This window comes from Cherax quadricarinatus, chromosome 63 (genome assembly GCF_038502225.1).
Source record: "Cherax quadricarinatus isolate ZL_2023a chromosome 63, ASM3850222v1, whole genome shotgun sequence".
NCBI classification, from domain to species: domain Eukaryota; kingdom Metazoa; phylum Arthropoda; class Malacostraca; order Decapoda; family Parastacidae; genus Cherax; species Cherax quadricarinatus.
In genome coordinates this window covers 704,289-726,698 of record NC_091354.1, presented here as the reverse complement: position 1 = coordinate 726,698, position 22,410 = coordinate 704,289, and positions in this window count along the sequence as shown.

The window sequence follows — 22,410 nt, the reverse complement described above, 5'->3', positions numbered from 1 at the left end:
TATGTGATGGGTGACGATGGTTAGGGAGGGAGGGGAGGTGGGATCACCTCCTAAGGCTAACTCTCTCTATGAATCACTCCATTGTTAGAGACTCTGTGTAGAGCTTTATCAAGTCATCGACTCGATAAAGCTCTACTTGGAGCTTAAAGTCGTGTGAGAATAAATGTTTAGGGTTCGTTTATTACCTAAAATACGTATATTATCAAACTGTTAATCGACACTGCTTCCATAATTATATTTTATGAGAAAATTATCTTAAATTATATTACTTTATTTAATCCAGTATACCTTAATTGTTTTTACAATGATTTATATACATATTTAGCTAATAATTGAGGTATATGGGTATATAATATATTTTTTTTACCAAGAGGTGAGAATCCTTATTATTTTAAGAAAACTGGACACATCAGTGTGATACTGTCTTATTATATATGGTTATATAGCTGGGTAAAAGCTGGCTATATTTCCCTGCTATGTTACATCACACAGGATGGGTTTTATATGTACATAGGTCATGAAATGAGTCAGCCTGAGATGAAGGATTTCAGTAATGCGATATGGGTAGAGAATTTCGTTAAGGAGTCTTCAGCTAGGGCAACTTTCAGGGTTTCGTTTCAGCAGAACTCCAGTTACTATTACTTGACTGTGTCTGAGGCCTCCTCTGAGAGATGAAAGGAATAGCGAGGTGCTAGTATCATGGTGGCTCCTGAAGAAGATAGGAAGTTATGACTGTGAGGGATGTGTTTCACCAGGGAGATCCATGCTGCTACGTATGTATAATGTTCGCCAAGACCATAGTCCTGGCACGGGTCCCAATCTTGCGATGACCCGTCTCTGGCTCCCGATGGAGAAAGGTTTCCACAATGATGCGACGCATGCCGCTCAAGCGCCCCTCTGGTCAGTTCAATCCATGCTGCTACGTGACTCCTTCCTCTATCTCATTATTAAAGTTACGGCTTTTTCACTCTCTGGCTGTCCTCTCTGTCTCTCTGTCTCTCTCTCTTTCACTGGGATGACTGCAGCTCCACTAGATACCTGTTTGATGCATACTGAAATCAAATCAATGTTCTGGCCTGGTAGGCTTACCACATCATGTTTGAACATAGATCTCAAGCTTAGTAATAACCCACATGGAGACAAAAACACACAAGGTCGACTGATCTTTATATTTCGGTCTCCTTCTGGGATCTTCTTCAGCAGATGAAAAAGGACCCCAGAATGGAGTAGAAATATACAGATCAACCAACCTCCTGTGTTTGTCTCCATGTGAGTTATTATTCAGTAGTGACAAGTCCTCATTTCACCTTAGTTATTCATAGACCATAATTCGACTGTCTAACTATGGCCATATTCAGTATTTTTCTCGCTTGACATTTGATACAAAAAATCCACTTCAGAGCATGAGTCTTAAAAACCTGAGCTGCTGGAAAACCCAAAACAGAAACGAATACGAGGAAAAATAACGAAGCTTCGGTGTTTTTACGAGGGGGTTTAATATTTATTGGTAATAAAGGTAACACTGGTATAAACCTTGGTAATAAATACCGACAAGTTGGTTTAGAAAGACACGTAAGCAAACACTATAACATATTTATTAGAAAACGTTTCGGTCCTGGAACTTTGATCACTTCTAACCATTATTATCCTCCTCCTCCCTTGATTCTCCATCTCTTTTCCATCATGTTTACAAGGAAGGAGCCATCATGATGTTCACACCCACCACAAGTTTAACACGAAATTGGTTAGAAGTGATCAAGGTTCCAGGACCGAAACGTTTTCTAATAAATATGTTACAGTGTTTGCTTACGTGTCTTTCTAAACCAAAGGTAACACTACCAACAGAATGTTAGGTAAATGGAGAGAGATGCAACTTAATGTGGCATTTTATTGTGGCAACGTTTCGCTCTCCAGGAGCTGTGTCATTGTAATGTTTGTAATGACCTGACAATTCTTGGAGAGCAAAACGTTGTCACAATAAAATGTGATATAAATTGCACCTGCGTCCATTTACCTAACATTAATAGTAATTAATTTCCGTTAAGATTTTGACGGATGGAAATTAGTTACTGCATATTATCCCTTGTAAGTGAGTTTATTCAGGTACAGGTACACATAAATACAGTTACATAAATTATCATACATAGCAGTATATGTATAGATTACCCAGGATAACCTAAGAAAATTAATTCATTGAGACTCTTGCTTCACGGTGTTGCTCCTGCCTGTGTTGTTGTAGTGAAGAATTAAGAACAGGGTTCTTTCTCTACCTTCTTGACCTCCATCTCTCTTTCACACTGCTTTGCCCCTCGGCTCTCCACACCTCCTTACCACACCTCACCACTACATCTCGTCCACTTAATGGCACAGTAGCAGAGTTGTGTGATTACTGTGTGTTGGTGTGTGGTGTGTGCAGGAGACGCTGGACCAGTGTTTGTTTGGAAACACCAGGAGCTAAGGTGGCTTGTGTTGCATCCCTTAATACTGCGATCTCGTCTCTCCTAAATCCTGACTTCACCTCCTTCGTTTATATATATATATATATATATATATATATATATATATATATATATATATATATATATATATATATATATTACATAGGATGGATTACCTGTCATATCCCATCACATAGGATGAGGTCACATTAATGGGCATCTCATGAACCCCTTTCATGAGAGGGTACCTTGATGTTTGTAATGGGCTCTTGATGCGAGGAAATAGAGCACTCTTTCTCTTTCCTTGCATCAAAACTCATCACCTATTCCACAAATTGCTGCAAATACCGTTCCATGAGATGGTAGCTCACCTTTATCTATCCCTCCTTCATTCCCCTTCCTTTTTTTTGCCCTCTTGATATTCCCTCCTCCACATCATCATCATTATTATCATTATTATCAACATCATTATTATCCTCCTCCTCTCTTGATTCTCCATCATGTTTACAAGGAAGGAGCCATCATGATGTTCACACCCACCACAAGTTTAACACGAAATTGGGCAACGTTTCGAGCATCCTGGGCTCGAAACTGGTCCAGGATGTACCAGCACAATGGAGGAAAATAGGGAGTAAACAGAGACGTAGGAGAGAGAGGGGAGAATAGCAGGAGGAGGATAATTAGGTGTTCTCGAGGGAGGATATAATGCATGACACGCGGTGTATCGTCACGCTTCCACCGAGGTCACTCTTGTGTACAGCGAGTGACGCCTCTTAATTCCCCGGGGGAAGGGGTGATGGCATCTCCCCTCTGTTGGTCTTAATGGCATTAGAATCTCCCTAGGATGGTACTGATGGCATGGGTACCCCCGAGGATGGTTCTATTAAAGCCTTTCTAGGATAGTTATAATAACATTAGAACCTCCTTAGGATGATTTTATTAACACTAGAACCTCCCTGGGATGGTTTTAATAGCACTAGAACCTCCCTGGGATGGTTCTAATAACATTAAAACCTTCCTAAGATGATCTTAATAGCACGAGAACTTTCCTAGGATGGTTCTTATGGTATGAGAACCTCTTGGGATGACCCTTGATCGCATTCGAATCTTCTTAAAATGTTCCTGGTGGCATTAGAACCTCCCTAAGATGACCTGAGGGTATGAAAACCTCCCTAAAATGGTCCAGAGGGCATTAAAACCCCTATGGTTTCTTCTCTAGCACCGGAACACTTTTGCTATGATTCTTAGGGGGCTGGAACGTCCCTAGAATTATTCAAAGGGTATTGGAAACTTTCCATGAATTACTTTTGGAGTATTTGAACATTCTTGGGGTTCTGAGGCACGGATCGTATGGGACGTTCTGGGGCCATCAGAACGTGTAGAACGTTTCTGATAGGGTAGGGGGAAGGATAATTAATCTCCAATGGACAGTTTACTGGGACTTAGGACCTTCCGGGTCTCAGGGGAATGTCGGGACCAGATGGCCCAGGAGAAGAGGGCGTGTCTGGAGCGGCGCTGGGGGAGGTGGAACGTGTGAGACGTTCTTGAAACTGTTCTGAGGGAGGTGGGAAGTGTTAGGTGAAGGAAGTGTAGGAAAATGAGGGAGGTATAGGAGAATACATGACAAAAGACAGATAACAGAGGACTTGGGAGTCCCAGCTGAGGATATCTCCTGAGAAGAACTGTCTAGTTCTTCCGGGTAAAATGGGAGAGGTAGAGGAAGGTGGAGAGAAGAAAAGGGAAATAGAGGAGGTTAGAGAAACCAGGAACTCCGTGGAGAGAAGGCAGGAGGGCCCTAGAAAACAGAGACACCCCTGCCATCCATGTTTGTTTGTGTAGGAGATGGAGGAGAGATAGAGGTGTCCTTCCCAAGTACACCATCAACACTCTATTTCATATGAGCGGTGGGTAAAAGTCTTAACGTCTCTCGCGGTGTCCTCAGTCTGAAGAACAGCGTGTGTGTGTGTGTGTGTGTGTGTGTGTGTGTGTGTGTGTGTGTGTGTGTGTGTGTGTGTGTGTGTGTGTGTGTGTGTGTGTGTGTGTGTGTCTAACTACAACCATCAGCAAAACTGATGGTGGTAGTTAGATTTTCTGACATATGGGAAGTTTTCCAAACACTCAAGATCTAATCTATGATAACTCCGTAGAGATTCTGGCCATCTGACTGAAGCCTTCTCCTGGTTTATCAGTCCGCCCTTAAAAAAAATAAATACCACATCATAAGATGAGGATTTAGGTGTCTGCCCACCACTTTTAAAACACAAAGGACTGATTATACATTACTTCCGCAACATAGCCAGCTCTCACGAATCATTACCACTGAGGTAATGAGGTAAATACGTACCCTTTAGTACCTATTTACTATTAGGTATACACGGCCAGCAGGTACTAGGAGAACTGTTGGTGCATCACGCTGGTCAGGGCCCAGGCCGAGGGGGCCGTTGACCCCCGAAGCACTTGTGTTGTGTTGTGTTGGAGATAAACCGAAATCTGTACCGCCATGTTGCAAGTTATTCTCAGACAGTTGAGTTACTAAGCTAATTTCGTTTCTTCCTTTGCAATGCTAACTTATTCTCCGATGAAGTTCCTTATTTGCATCCAATGGTGAGATTTTTGTATTTGCTCAGAGACCAATAACATTCCTGCTATTCTGATCCTCGTATCTGTTATTTCATTCTTCATTGATCCATCTGTAATACCGTTGTAATTGATCCATCTGTAATACTGCCATTATTGATCCATCTGTAATACTGTTGTAATTGATCCATCTGTAATACTGTTGTTATTGATCCATCTGTAGTATTGTTATAATTAATCCATATGTAATATGGTGTTGGTGTCTACACTTCCAGGTACATACACTTTTCCTCGTACTGTTTAATTCCAATCATCATCACTTCGCTCTTTTTCTGTGTTCGCTTTCAAAACCCTAATTCTACAACCTCACAAATTCTTTCACGAACTTGTGTAACTTCTTCCCCGACTTTCTCAAGAGCACTCTATCATTGGCAGCCACTTACTGTCACAGCTACACCCAATTTATGACAGTTGTCTTTATTCCTCCTTTTCTTCTTCTTCTTCTTCTTCTTCTTCTTCTTCTTCTTCTTCTTCTTCTTCTTCTTCTTCTTCTTCTTCTTCTTCTTCTTCTTCTTCTTCTTCTTCTTCTTCAGATTGCCCGGTGATCATCGGGGTAATGAACTCCCATCAGACGCCCTCACTAAACACCGACATTCAGTTTTGCCAAACTTTTATGAACACTTTTCTTAAGCTCCTCCATGAATACAGGCATCTATTCACACTTGTGTCACAAACCTTCTGGAGTTTTATGATAAAATAACAGAAGTAAGACACGAGAGAGAGGGGTGGGTTGATTGCATCTTCTTGGACTGCAAGAAGGCCTTTGACACAGTTCCTCACAAGAGATTAGTGCAGAAGCTAGAGCATCAGGCGCATATAACAGGAAGGGCACTGCAATGGATCAGAGAATACCTGACAGGGAGGCAACAACGAGTCATGGTACGTAATGATGTAACACAGTGGGCACCTGTGACGAGCGGGGTCCCACAGGGGTCGGTCCTAGGACCAGTGCTATTTTTGGTATATGTGAACGACATGACGGAAGGGTTAGACTCAGAAGTGTCCCTGTTTGCAGATGATGTGAAGTTAATGAGGAGAATTAAATCTGATGAGGACCAGGCAGGACTTCAAAGAGACCTGGACAGACTGGACACCTGATCCAGCAAATGGCTTCTCGAATTTAATCCTGCCAAATGCAAAGTCATGAAGATAGGGGAAGGGCACAGAAGACCACAGACAGAGTATAGGCTAGGTGGCCAAAGACTGCAAACCTCACTCAAGGAGAAAGATCATGGGGTGAGTATAACACCGAGCATGTCTCCGGAAGCACACATCAATCAGATAACTGCTGCAGCATATGGGCGCCTGGCAAACCTGAGAACAGCATTCCGATACCTTAGTAAGGAATCATTCAAGACACTGTACACCGTGTATGTCAGGCCCATACTGGAGTATGCAGCACCTGTTTGGAACCCGCACTTGATAAAGCACGTCAAGAAACTAGAGAAAGTACAAAGGTTTGCGACAAGGTTAGTTCCAGAGCTAAGGGGAATGTCCTATGAAGAAAGATTAAGGGAAATCGGCCTGACGACACTGGAGGACAGGAGGGTCAGGGGAGACATGATAACGACATATAAAATACTGTGTGGAATAGACAAGGTGGACAAAGACAGGATGTTCCAGGGAGGGGACACAGAAACAAGAGGCCACAATTGGAAGTTGAAGACACAAATGAGTCAGAGAGATAGTAGGAAGTATTTCTTCAGTCATAGAGTTGTAAGGCAGTGGAATAGCCTAGAAAATGACGTAGTGGAGGCAGGAACCATACACAGTTTTAAGACGAGGTTTGATAAAGCTCATGGAGCGGGGAGAGAGAGGGCCTAGTAGCAACCGGTGAAGAGGCGGGGCCAGGAGCTAGGACTCGACCCCTGCAACCACAAATAGGTGAGTACAAATAGGTGAGTACACACACACACATACACACACTGCAGGAGAAAGCACGATTAAGGGACATGCTGAAATACAGGAAGGTGTATCTCGACTGCGACAGAACACAAGAAGAAAGGCAGAAACTGAGAGAGATGGTACAAAGGTGAAAGGAGGAAAGAGAGGGGATGGAGAAGACAGACAGGAGATCCCAGACCCAGGAAGAAGATCAAATACAGCCTCCCTCACATCTTCCTATAGAAGCCTCCCAACCAGGTCAACCCCAGTGCAACCAAACACTCTAAATCAAAACACCCATGCCACATCCAATGCCCCCACCCACTACATTACAAACTCCACCCCCACAGCAACAACCCATAGTTCCTTACCAGGTCTCCCACTTCCCCAACCCCAATATACCTCCCAGACCACAGTCTTAGAAAAGAAGTTGAAGGTGTGGTATACAAATGCAGATGGAATAACAAAGAAGTATGAGGAGTGGCACGAAAGAATCAAAGAGACATCCCCAGACATAATAGCACTCACAGGAACAAAACTCACCAGAATAATAACAGATTCAATCTTTCCATCCGGATATCAAATCCTCAGGAAAGACAGAGGGAGGAGAGGGGGAGGAGGAGTTGCACTGCTCATTAAAAACCAGTGGGGTTTTGAGAAAATGGAAGGAATGGATGGCACGGGCGAAAGGGACTACTTAGTAGGAACAATCCAGTCTGAGGGACATAAGGTGATAATTGCAGTAATGTACAACCCACCACAGAACTGCAGGAGGCCAAGAGAAGAATACGATGAGAGCAACAGAGCAATGATCGACACACTAGCCGAGGTGGCCAGGAGAGCACACATGGGGGGAGCAAAGTTACTAGTTATGGGTGATTTCAATCACAAGGAGATTGACTGGGAAAACCTGGAGCCCCATGGGGGTCCCGAAACATGGAGAGCCAAGATGATGGATGTGGTACTGGAAAATCTCATGCATCAACATGTTAGAGACACTACCAGTGAGAGAGGAGAGGATGAACCAGCAAGGCTGGACCTTATATTCACCATGAGTAGTTCGGACATCGAGGGAATCATGTATGAAAGGCCCCTGGGAGCTAGTGATCATGTGGTTCTGTGCTTCGACTACATAGTTGAGCTCCAAGTGGAGAGAGTAGCAGGAATAGGGTGGGAAAAACCAAATTACAAAAGGGGGAACTACTCAGGCATGAGGAACTTCCTTCAAGACATTCAGTGGGAGAGGGAACTGACAGGAAAACCAGTACAAGAAATGATGGACTATGTAGCAACAAAATGCAAGGAGGCAGAGAAGAGGTTTGTTCCCAAGGGAAACAGAAATAATGGGAAGAACAGAACGAGTCCTTGGTTCACCCAAAGGTGTAGGGAGGCAAAAACTAGGTGTACTAGAGAATGGAAAAGGTACAGAAGACAGAGAACTCAGGAAAATAAAGAAATTAGCCGAAGAGCCAGAAACGAATATGCACAGATAAGAAGGGAGGCTCAGAGGCAATATGAAAATGACATAGCATCAAAAGTAAAGACTGACCCGAAGCTGTTGTACAGCCACAGTCAAGGACCAGGTAATCAGACTGAGGAAGGGTGATGGGGAATTCACAAGAAACGACCAAGAGGTATGTCAGGAGCTCAACACAAGATTTAAAGAGGTATTTACAGTGGAAACCAGTAGGACTCCAGGAAATCAGAACAGGGGGGCACACCAGCAAGTGCTGGATGAGGTACATATAACCAAGGATGAGGTGAAGAAGCTGCTATGCGAACTTGACACCTCAAAGGCGGTGGGACCAGACAACATCTCTCCATGGGTCCTTAAAGAGGGAGCAGAGATATTGTGTGAGCCATTACCAAAGATTTTCAACACATCATTTGAAACTGGGCAACTCCCTGAGGTATGGAAAATGGCAAATGTAGTCCCAATTTTTAAAAAGGGAGACAGACATGAGGCACTAAACTACAGACCTGTATCACTAACGTGTATAGTATGCAAGGTCATGGAGAAGATCATCAGGAGGAGAGTGGTGGGGCACCTGGAAAGAAACAAGTGTATAATTGACAACCAGCATGGTTTCAGGGAAGAAAAATCCTGTGTCACAAACCTACTAGAGTTTTATGACAAGGTGACAGAAGTAAGACAAGAGAGAGAGGGGTGGATCGACTGCATATTTTTGGACTGCAAGAAGGCCTTCGACACAGTTCCTCACAAGAGGTTACTGCAAAACCTAGAGGATCAGGCACACATAACAGGAAAGGCACTGCAATGGATCAGAGAATATCTGACAGGGAGGCAACAACGAGTCATGGTACGCGACGAGGTGTCAGAGTGGGCGCCTGTGACAAGCGGGGTTCCACAGGGGGTCAGTCCTAGGACCTGTGCTGTTCTTGGTATATGTGAACGACATAACGGAAGGGATAGACTCAGAAGTGTCCTTGTTTGCAGATGATGCGAAGTTAATGAGAAGAATCAAATCGGATGAGGATCAGGCAGGACTACAAAGAGACCTGGACAGGCTACAAGCCTGGCCCAGCAACTGGCTCCTTGAATTTAACCCTGCTAAATGCAAAGTCATGAAGATTGGGGAAGGGCAAAGAAGACCGCAGACACAATATAGTTTAGATGGCCAAAGACTGCAAACCTCACTCAAGGAAAAAGATCTGGGGGTGAGTATAACACCGAGCATATCTCCTGAGGCGCACATCAATCAGATAACTGCTGCAGCATACGGGCGCCTGGCAAACCTACGGATAGCGTTCCGATACCTCAGTAAGGATTCGTTCAAGACTCTGTATACCATTTACGTCAGGCCCATACTGGAGTATGCAGCACCAGTTTGGAATCCACACCTAGTCAAGCACGTCAAGAAATTAGAGAAAGTGCAAAGGTTTGCAACAAGACTAGTCCCAGAGCTACGGGGATTGTCCTACGAAGAAAGGTTGAGGGAAATCGGCCTGACGACACTGGAGGACAGGAGGGTCAGTGGAGACATGATAACGACATATAAAATACTGCGCGGAATAGACAAGGTGGACAAAGACGGGAAGTTCCAGAGAAGGGACACAGACACAAGAGGTCACAATTGGAAGTTGAAGACTCAGATGAATCAAAGGGATGTTAGGAAGTATTTCTTCAGTCATAGAGTAGTCAGGCCGTGGAATAGCCTAGAAAGTGACGTAGTGGAGGCGGGAACCATACATAGTTTTAAGGCGAGGTATGATAGAGCTCATGGGGCAGGGAGAGAGAGGACCTAGTAGCAATCAGCGAAGAGGCGGGGCCAGGAGCTGTGAATCGACCCCTGCAACCGCAAATAGGTGAGTACACACACACACACACACACACATGTAGCAGACGCAGGAACCATACATTGCTTTAAAACGAGATATGATAAAGCTCATGGAGCAGGGAGAGAGAGGACCTAGTAGCAATCAGCGAAGAGGCGGAGCCAGGAGCTGTGAATCGACCCCTGCAACCACAAATAGATGAGTACACACACATACCTCTTTCAACCACTAGTTTCAGTTCTCTTCATCTACCATACATCTTCGCCACTTATTGAGGAATATAGAAAAAAAATGTAATAACCTATTGAATATATCAAAGTTTGTAATTAACGTAAATAAAATACGAGACATATTAAAAAAAATATAAATTTGCCTGCAGCTGAGAATTCGACTATAGATATTAATCTGGATGTTCTCCTGGTAACCATTTTGGAGCCTAATTCCTAGGCCTATTGTGTATCCATATACTTTTGCGCTAGTCCACAGGATGGCTATGACGTGCACAATAAATTAACCACTACCGTCCATAGGATGGATATGATGTGTATAATAAAGTAGCCAGTGTCGTCCACAGAATGGCTGTGAGGTTCACAGCAAACTAGCAGCTTCGGCGGTGGAAATCTTTCAGCAGGGTACTGATAGTGATGCTGTCTCGGGTCTAACAGCTGATAGTGATATTATCTCGGGTCTAACAGCTGATAGTGATATTATCTCGGGTCTAACAGCTGATAGTGGCATTATCTCGAGTCTACCAGCTGACAGCGTCAATACAAGAACAGCAGCGTTACGTCACTCATTAAATACTAACATCAGTAACACCTACGAAAATACCAGAATAAACATTTACCCGAGTGTTTCATGGAGTGACTCAACTCAACCGTCACTCAGGCATCTATGTAAACACTACCAGACCAGAGTAGCTTAGGAAAAAACATTTATGTTTCAAATATTGCGCTAAAATAGCTCCTGTCTGTGACTAGATGGATAGGTAGTCAACAGATCAGTTCAAAGGCGTTTTAAGGGAGGAAATATTTGTTAAATGACGTTTAACAAAGTACATGTATGTGTGTAAAACGTCGTATAATGAAGTTTCTTTTCCAGCTTAATGTGCCTCTCAGACTCGAAGAAATCTGCAAGACCAGGACTTGGTGGGACTTGGTGGGACTTGGTGGGACTTGGTGGGACTTGGTGGGACTTGGTGGGACTTGGTGGGACTTGGTGGGACTTGGTGGGACTTGGTGGGACTTGATGGGACTTGATGGGACTTGGTGGGACTTGGTGGAACCTGATGGGACCTGGTGAGACCTTGTTGGACCTGGCAGAACACGAAGAGAAACTCGTGCAAGCAAATTGTAATTTCTAACTGTCCCGGCTGCTTGTATGAGTCTGATCTGAATTCACTCATCAAATTGATTATAGGGAAAGAATTACGACTTCAGAGTGGATGCTTCTTGAGTGCAACGATTGTCAACAAACCCGTGACTGTGAGTGACGTCTTGCACTCACGTTACTCAAGCGAACAATGCACTCATGCCATATAAATAGGGATGAGTGAAGCTCATTATCATCACGGGATATATAAACAAACATGTGTTTACTGTGTATACACCTTGAGAGTTTCCTGTAAACTCTATGTTTAGGGTTTAAATTATTCTTGTCTGGTTCTCAGTAGTAGTACCAGTTACCAGTAACCAGTGTACCAGTAGATGACTCACTACCAACCGTCTCTGCGTGAATCACTGACTGTATTCATATTGCTGCTGACCATAGCAGGATTTCAAACACCCCCTCACATAGGCACTGTGGGTCAGTCAGTCTAGTCAGGGAGCCAGAGAGAGGCAGGTCGGCTGTTGGCGCTTCACACACATTCCGTTATATTATACGTACTACCAGCCTACGTGAGTATTTTTACCCTATCCACGTTTTAGAAACCCACATGACATGGTGGTGTTACAAGTAACATGCAGACTTAATGACCCTCGTGTGGTCGATAGCCATAATTAAGCCCAATTAGGTAATCTTTCCTAGCTTCCTGGAACAACCAGGATAGAGGATTCATGGACCTGTTGTTGATTCCAGTGGATTATCACAGCTGATGTTTCCGAGGTCAGGCTAAGGCATTCTATCTCGTGTGTACTCACCTATTTGTGGTTGCAGGGGCCGAGTCACAGCTCCTGGCCCTGCCTCTTCGCTGGTAGCTAAGCTATCTTATGTAATGAAAAAGTATGACACGGGAACATAGGTTGTTATCTGACCTACTCTGTCACACTTGTTTATAAAAAGGTGACTAGACACTGCTGAAGTGCCTAGTTTTATTAAATAATAATTAAAAAAATAAATCCAGGATTCATACAGATTCAGACGATGTTTCCCCTCTTCTCCTGGCTCTCACCCTCTCCCCTCAAACTCCCTTTCCCCCTCCCCCCTTCGTGCAATATAGACGTTTTCTCCCTCTCCCTCCTCTCACGTATGCAAACTCCAGCTTCTTAAGTTCATAAAACTATACAAACGTTAATAACTCTGACCTTTACTGGGCCTCAAGAGTGATACCCGCATCTCTAACTCACCAAGCACTCAACATCTCCTATGATAACCTAAAAGGTCAACGCTTCCTTTAAAGATAATCACGTTGTCACTGTTGCAACATATATATATATATATATATATATATATATATATATATATATATATATATATATGTGTGTGTGTGTGTGTGTGTGTGTGTGTGTGTGTGTGTGTGTGTGTGTGTGTGTGTGTTTGTGTGTGTGTGTGTGTGTGTGTGTGTGTGTGTGTGTGTGTGTCTGTCTGTATTTGCCTAGTGATCGTGATGACGTGGAGACTCGGGTGAGGTGTGTTGAAGCTGTTACTGTGGGTAGCTTCAGGTAGGTTGGACAAATACATACCTGAGATGTGTTATGTGGGATAGAGATCAAGAAGCTTCCTGGCATGAGGTTCGGCTATGTTGTAGACGCCGTTCTAGTTGAAATTGATGAATATGTTGATGAGGGACGCTTCTAAGATCCTACGTCTTTTTGTGTCTTCCTCCCTGGCGATGAGTCGTGCGTCCTGGCGATGAGTCGTGCGTCCTCGTAATTAAGTAGTTGCGGAAATTTCGATGTGAATCACAGACGTTCTGCAAATGGTTAGTTCTGCTGGCCTACTGGAGTTCAGAAATGTGCATGTGGAGGTCTTAGGGACCCGTTCAATCTACAGATGAATGGCTATATTCCTTTGCCTGTGTCACAGGCGTCTGGGAATCACTTTCCAGGTGAATATCCCAGAAAAAAAAGCGATTAAGAGATTTTATTTATTAAAAAAAAAAAAGTTTCTGGGCATTTCAACCCGTGTAAAATTTATCACTATCTTTGCAGAAGATTTTGTACACCCTTTCAGTGGACTGAGCCTGCTAGTGGTGTTACTGAGCCAGTGGTACCTGCTTCCAGTTCGGTGTTGGGGAGGATACCGGAGACTTGTCTGACAATATTAGGGAGGACTATATATTTTTCTCGGCAATGTCTCGTCTAGACGAGACTTGTTTGTTGTGTTTCTCGTTGGATTCTAATGTTACTGTGTTGCACAGGTGGTGTATGGTCTGAACACCCGCGGGGAGGAGCTGGAGGCGCAGCTGGCCGTTCTGAAGGAGTCTGAGGAGAACCTCAAGACCACCAACTCAGAGCTGCAGCACAGAGCCAACCACTACAAGACCAAGGTCAGTCATAAAAAGACTTGTTTTATTTTACTAACCCAGGATAGTAGTCCCCTCCTTCCGAAGGATTAGTAACCCAGGCTAACGAAAGAAGGCCAAGCATTGTGGCTTTTTTTCATTAGGGCTCTTAGGGCCTTTCTCCCAAGAATGATAATGTGAATGATTCCAGAGGAGCCCTTAGTCCCTTAAGGGAGGTGAAGGGCTGTTGATTTCTGGAATTGAACCTGCCGTTCCGTTCCTTGAATCGACCTGGATTACATCCCTGTCTGACAGGCGCTGTTTGGGCTTACTCTACACCCTCCCTGGATCACTCTACACCCTCCCTGATTTACACTACACCCTCCCTGAATAACTTTACATCCTCCCTGCCTCACTACACCCTTCCTGCCTCACTACACTCTCCCTAGCCTCACGACACCTTCCCTGCCTCGCACTATACTCTCACGGCTTCACATTATGCTCTATCTGCCCCACTCTACACCCTCCCGCATCTTTCTACACCCTTCTTTCCTGCAAAACACCATTCCTCTGTCCATTCCCGCCTCGCCCCTCCCCGCCTCGCCCTGCCTCGCCCTGCCTCGCCCTGCCTCGCCCTGCCTCACCCTGCCTCGCCCTGCCTCGCCCTGCCTCGCCCCGCCTCGCCCCGCCTCACCCCACCCCGCCTCGCCCTGCCCGGATTCTTTCAAATCTGCCTTGTTGTTGTGTTACCTCCCCACAACACTGCACTGACCTATTGTAAGGATAATAAAGTAACATAACAGCCGAGAGTGATTGGTTAAGATTGTATCCGGGAGAGAGGGAGGGTGGAAGGAAGGTGGAAGGAAGGAAGGGAGGGAGAGAGAAAGAGGGAGGGAACGAGGGAAAAAAATCAGAGGGAGGAGGAATGAGGTTAATGAATGAATCAAGGAGAGAGAAGTAGAGAAGAGAGTTACTCTAAGAGTATTATTTGTCTCTATTACTCCTGAGTACCCACACACACACACACACACACACACACACACACACACACACACACACACACACACACACACACACACACACACACACACACACACACACATATATATATATATATATATATATATATATATATGTATATATATATATATATATATATATATATATATATATATATATATATATATATATATATATATATATATATATACATACATATATATATATATAATATATATATATATATATATATATATATATATATATATATATATATATATATATATATATATATGTATATATATATATATATATACACACACATACACACACATTAGGTCATTATGGGAGGCTACCTTGCATGGGTCCCAGACACTTGGATAATGTGAAACGGAAATAAGTATAGGATAAGGAGAGGAGTGAGTGGGAGAGAAAGAGAGAGAGAGAGAGAGAGAGAGAGAGAGAGAGAGAGAGAGAGAGAGAGAGAGAGAGAGAGAGAGAGAGAGAGAGAGAGAGAGAGGAGAGGAGAGGAGAGAGAGAGAGAGAGAGAGAGAGAGAGAGAGAGAGAGAGAGAGCGAGAGAAGAAAGAGAGAGAGAGAGATCATTGAAAAGGGCACGAGTTAGGTCATGTTTTCTTAGGGATTGAGCTAAGGGGAGGATGCGAGGGGAGGGAGGGGAAGAAAATGAAGGACACTAGGGAGGGGAAGGCAAGGGGAGGGGAACAGAGGGAGAGAGAGAGGGAGAGAGAGAAGGATTGGGGTGAGGGATAGGATGGATGGAGGGAGCACAGGTCACTCCCTTGTAAGTGGTTCTCAGTCTCGTGTTGACGTTAAGCCTTAGCAAATTATAAATTCAAATGGTGTTTATCTTATCCTCCAAGCAAATTACAGCACCAAGAAAGAGCACTGAGCTCCTTGGAGCCTCGACAGCAGTGCTCCATCACAGTGACCACTGGAGGCTTCAAAATTCTCCCCAAAATAAGCTTATTCAAACTAAATGGAATTATCTCAAGACTAGCGCGAGGCTTTGGAGATGAGAGAGAGAGAGAGAGAGAGAGAGAGAGAGAGAGAGAGAGAGAGAGAGAGAGAGAGAGAGAGAGAGAGAGAGATGCAAGCCTGGAGCTACAGGAGGAAGGTTCAGAAGTCCTACCTCAGGGACTCCTGTCCAAAGATCAAGACTGCCCTCTTGGGCTGTGTTGTAAAGTTGCAGCTAAGATAATCCATCACAGGGAAGCACTTCATGAGCTCCTCAAATCATTAGATAACCTACAAGCTATTGTAGAAGGTCAGTGCAAGCCTACATTAAGTGACGTAAGCTGCTCAGCTGATGGTGACACTATTGACAAAGACTGGAAGTCCCACACTGAGCTTAACTCAGGGGTAAACATCTGGTGGAATTCTGTCATCGCTAAGGTCCCACAGACTGACAGAGTTCAAAACACTACCTTTGGGAATTCTAACACAATTCCTCTGACCACCACAGAGGGAACAAATCCTCTTCCCAGCAACGTGGGAAGCCTTGGATCTGTTAATTCTCCTACACCTGACATCTCTGCTTCAGCCACTGCCAGTCTACTTGACAGTGCACATACCATCTCTGATCCTACACCTGTCAGCACACCTGCCGATACTATTCTAGAATCTGGTAGTAGTGCTTCGACAGCAAGCTCTGAGCCAGGAGTTTCTCCACAGAGAACGGTGCAGTTAGTGATCAGGGAACTATCACTGCACCTGATCACCTGCTGCGCCGAAGTACGAACAGCAGGGACACATCTGTCAGAACTGGTAGAGGGCGGGGTAGAGGACGTGGAGGAGGACGTGGTGGAGGAAGACATCTACAGCCGTCTCACCCTCCACTAACACAGCTCCAGCGGCAGAATCCGAGGCCAAATCTGCGAAACACAGGAGGTACAACAAATCCTAGTCCACCCTCCCAGGCACCTAGGCTGTGCTCTCGCTGTCACCGGAAGGGGCACTCTGCCAACAACTGCCTGCGAGATACCAGGTGTAACTACTGCTACAAGAAAGGACATAAGGAGGACCAGTGTCGGAAGAAAAAGGAGCTTGACAGACAGGGCCACCTGTTTAGAGACCTGTTCTCAGAACAAACCAGCAGGATCTCTGAATTGGTAAACACTCTCACACGTCACTCACTTAGCTACTCCTATCCCAGCCCAGCAGGTGGGATTGGGCCTTATACAAGACCACAGACCTACATCCCTGCAGCTGCCTCAGTACCCTACCTCTCTCAAGGGCAGGCACCTTACATTCCCTACACACCCACCACCTCAAGCTGACCACTTCATCATGAGGAGCCAGTCTATCAGCATCCTGTCGGCCAACATTAGAGGTTTCATTACTAATGTTGGAGAGCTCACACATAGCTTTGTGAACACTCGACGTCCCGACATGATAGCTGTTGTTGAAACATTTTTGGATGACAGGACTCCAGAAAATTTTGCAAGAATTGCTGGCTACACCTCATGGATGAGAAGAGACAGGCAAGGGCAAGGAGGTGGTGTTGCTGTGTGCTTCTCTAAAAGTGTTCATGCCCAGCACATAGATGTTGCCACCCCTACACATCTTGAAATGATGTTCTTCAAGCTCTGTATAAACACTAGTACCTCTGTACTAGCATGTGCAATGTACAGACCTCAGTGGCAACATGCAGACCCTATCAACTTCCTAATGGAAAATATTGACTCCCTTCTGCTACAACACAACTGTCAACATATTATAATTGTTGGTGACCTCAACCAGCACCTTATACAGAGGGACTTTGATGACCTTCTTGCAGTGTTTGACATGAGAAACTTTGTTGATTTCCCTACTCATATCTCTGGCTCCTCCCTTGACCCAGTAGTGAGTGATCTGGCAGAAGGCATAGTCACTTGTCAACCCCTCGGCTACGTTGGATCGTCTGACCACAAGGCTGTTTTTACCACACTTAAGATCCCAACAGAACGAGGTGAGGAGTCCACACGCACAACCTGGCTATGGGAAAGAGGTAATTGGCCAGCCCTTTGCTCTGAGCTCGCCACCACCGACTGGAATGCTCTTCTCCAGGGGGATGTTGACAACCAAGTGAAAGCCTTCACTGGACACATCCTTAATCTGCAACAAGAACACATTCCTCACCGGCAATATGTGACAAAGCCTACAGATCAGCCTTGGTTTGGCTTTCGTTGTAGAGAGGCTGCTACTGCTAAGTACAAAGCATGGCGAAGGTATAAGAGACATCCTACCACCTATAACAGGAACTTGCACATGCAAGCCTGTAGGCATATGGGTGATGTTCAAAAGTGGGCCATTGCTAAATGGGAGTTGGACACTAAAAGAAAGTTAGCATCAGGTAGGGTAGGCTCCAAAACCTGGTGGTCCCTGGTCAAGGACAGACAAGGTTATCTGCCTGATGAACTTATTCCACCTCTAAATCGACAGGATGGGACCACCTCTACTAGTAGTCAAGAGAAAGCGGACCTCTTTGCTGAACACTTTGCTACCAAAATGCAAGTTCCTGATCCAGCAAGGGACCCTCCTTGGCTAGCTGCAAGAACTGTGTCAAAACTGTCAGGGGTGACAATAAGGCAGGAGGAGGTGCATTTCCTTCTTAAATCACTTGACCAAGAAAAGGCTGTGGGCCCAGACAAGTTGAGCCCAAGATTGTTGAGAAGATGTGCAGACCAGCTAGCAGCACCTCTAACTCGCATCTTTCAGCACTGCCTAGTACAGTGCAAATGGCCCTCTCCATGGAAAGAGGCAAATGTAGTCCCTGTTCACAAAAAGAAGAGCAGAGCAGAAATCAGCAACTACAGACCAGTGTCACTCCTGTCAATCACTGGTAAGATCCTTGAGACAATAATCTCAAGACAAATGACAGATTTCTTTGACTACCACTCACTACTTTGTGATCGTCAATATGGCTTCAGGAAAGGTTACTCTGCTGCTGATCTGTTGTTAAACCTCTCCACTAAGTGGCACCAGTCACTGGATGAATCCAAAGTCAGCTGTGTGGTAGCACTGGACATTGCTGGCGCTTTCGACCGGGTGTGGCACCAGGGCCTCTTAGCAAAACTTCAAGCACTGGGAATTGCAGGCTCTACGCTATGTCTCCTCAGTGATTACCTTCATGGTAGATCTCTAAGTGTAGTTCTCAATGGAACGGAATCAGCAAGACATCCTATTGGGGCAAGCGTTCCACAAGGAAGTGTGCTGGGTCCACTGTTATGGAATGTCTACTTCAACGACCTTCTTCATCTCATCCCAGAATCACATGCATATGCAGACGACTGTACACTAACATTCACTTATCCAAGAGAAGAAATGCCAGCTGCTCTAAGCTACATCAATTACCAGCTGAGAGCTATATCAGCTTGGGGAAATAGATGGCAAGTAACATTTGCACCTGAGAAAACGCAAATGATGATCGTCTCTAGGCACCATGATGGTAATGCTGGTGCAGTAGTAAGGATGAATGGGACGATGTTGGCACCTGGAGAAGAAGTTGATATCCTTGGGGTGAAATTTGACTCCAAACTAACCATGAAGAACCATGTTGTAAATCTTGCAAACAAGGCAGCCAGGAAGCTTACAGCACTTCGCCGTATCTCACATCTGCTTGACAGTAGGGGTTGCAAGATCCTGTACGAGGCACAAGTACGCTCACACCTTGAGTATGCTCCACTTTCTTGGCTTGCCTGTCCCCCCTCTCATCTGCGACTGCTTGACAGAGTAGAGAACAGAGCAAGACGTCTCATCTCTCGCCTGGACCCATCCTGGATGGATCTGTCATTTCAGCAGAGCCTTCAACATAGGAGGGATGTGGGTGGCCTTACTGTTATGTACAAGGCCAATATTGTCAAAATACCACACTTGGATCCACTTCGAGGACAGGGCGAAACAAGCTTTTATGCCACAAGACGGGCAGAAAGCAGCAACTTCACTCTGGCTGTACCCTTCTCCAGAACATCACTCCATCTGAGATCATACATACCCAGGATGACTCGAGTATGGAACACATTCGTACAGCATAATGATGTCAACGAGATAACGTCAGTTGAACAAATGAAAATGCTGGCCCACAGATGGCTCCAACTTCATCCTGTTCCCTACTTGTATGTCTCATAACAATAAAAATGCTTTCAAATGAGCTGATGTAGGTAACAGCTCTTAGCTTGTCAATAAAGTTAGGAATCCTTAACCTGTAAATAGCTTGTCAATAAACCTAGGGATCCTTAACCTTGTCAAACCATGTTTAAAAAAAAAAAAAAAAAAAAAAAAAAAAAAGAGAGAGAGAGAGAGCGCGAGAGAGAGAGAGAGAGAGAGAGAGAGAGAGAGAGAGAGGGCTAGAGAGAAAGTGTTGTGGGGTGGTCAGCTGTGCTCTGTTTATACAGGCTCGATCAGCTGTTCTTTATTTACACAGGCGCCTGTAGAACAGCTGATCGACAAGCGAGGTCACCCCCCCCCTTCCCCTGCAAGTTCGCCCTCTTGGTTAACTGGCCACCATTGGCCACAGTCCTATGTTGGCCATTCGGCCAGACTCTCAGATCCATGCTCTTAATCTGTGAAAACTTGTTCGTTTTAAAAGCAGTCAGCAATGAAGACTATTTCTCTGCCAGCTGACGCTACAACATTATACTGGCTTCTTTCATTTGCAATATAATTTCTTTCAGCTGCAACACGTAGAATTTCTTTTATTTGCAACATGAAGTCTTATTTCACTTGCGACATATAGAATTTAAGTCCAGCCCTGTTGGACTGGAGGCACAGCCAGTGGCACCTCCGGACTCACAGCTACTGATGCCAACAACAAAATCTCCCCAACAAACATGCAACACAACCTCATTTATATTTGCTAATATACAAGACCTTAAGCCATCCACCAACAACAAAATACCTTTCATTAGCGGACTTCTAGGGGAGTCAAATTCAATGTTTGTAGCCTTCACAGAGACCCACGCAGGAGAGAGAGAGAGAGAGAGAGAGAGAGAGAGAGAGAGAGAGAGAGAGAGAGAGAGAGAGAGAGAGAGAGAGAGAGAGAGAGAGAGAGAGAGAGACGCTTCCTCTACAGGAGAAGACGAAGAATCATTGAGCTCCTCAAGAATGCCAGATTATCTGATACAGGGAAGGAAGTGCTAACCAGGGAAGTGGAAAATATTGAGCTACAGTTAAAGGACTCATACAGGATCCAGGAGAGACAAGAGGAGCTAAAAGCGTTTAGTGAATTTGAAAGAAATCCAAAATATTTCTTTTCATATGCCAGAAACAAGTAAAAAACCACTTCTAATATAAGGTCCCTGCTCAGACAAGACGGATCCTACACAGATGACAGCAAAGAAATGAGTGAGATACTGAAATCTCAATATGTTCAGCGAGCCACTAACCAGTCTAAAGATAGACAGTCTAAAGATAGACAATCCTCAAAACCCTGCCAATGTAGGCCAAATTTCTGATATAGCCCTAACTCCACTAGACTTTGAGAAACCCATCGACGACATGCCCATGTACTCAGCACCAGGCCCAAATTCGTGGAACTCTGTGTTCAATAAGAACTGCAAGAAACCCCTCTCACGGGCCCTAAGTATGCTATGTAGAAGGAGCATAGACAGTGGTGAGATTCCACAGTCACTAAAAACAACAGATATAGCCCCACTCCATAAAGGTGGCAGCAAAGCAGTAGCTAAGAACTACAGATCAATAGCTTTAACGTCCCACATCATAAAAATCTTTGAAAGAGTTCTAAGAAGCAGAATAGCAAACCACCTGGACTCCCAAAAATTGCACAACCCAGGGCAACAAGGTTTCAGAGCAGGTCGCTCCTGCCTCTCGCAACTGCTAGACCACTATGATATGGTCCTAGATGCACTGGAAAACAAACAAAATGCAGATGTAGTATACACAGATTTTGCAAAAGCCTTTGACAAGTGCGATCATGGTGCAATAGCACACAAAATGCGTGCTAAAGGGATAACTAGCAAAGTAGGCATATAAAGATCGAGAACCAAAACCTAGTCATTGTGGTTGTATACAAGCCACCAGATGCAACCTCCCAACAGTTCAAGGAACAGCTACTGAAAATCGATTACTGTTTGGAAAACCTTCCAGCTCCATCCCCAAACATCTTACTGCTTGGTGATTTCAACCTAAGGCATACAAAATGGAAGAATGTAGCAAATAATGTTATAGCTGAAACAATCCCCGGAGGTAGCGCAGATGAAAGGTCACACACACATGAGCTACTAAGTCTCTGCGAAAAACACACCTTAAGCCAGCAGATAGTGGAGCCAACAAGACTAGAAAACACACTTGACCTTATCTTCACAAATAATGAGGACCTGATAAGAGACATAAGAATATCAAAAACAACTAATTCCGATCACAATCTAATCGAAGTCCAGACGTACATGCATAGGGGTCCTGAACAATAGAATGCATGTACCTGTGAAGGTGTCTTCACAAAATACAATTTCAACAACAAGAACATCAACTGGGA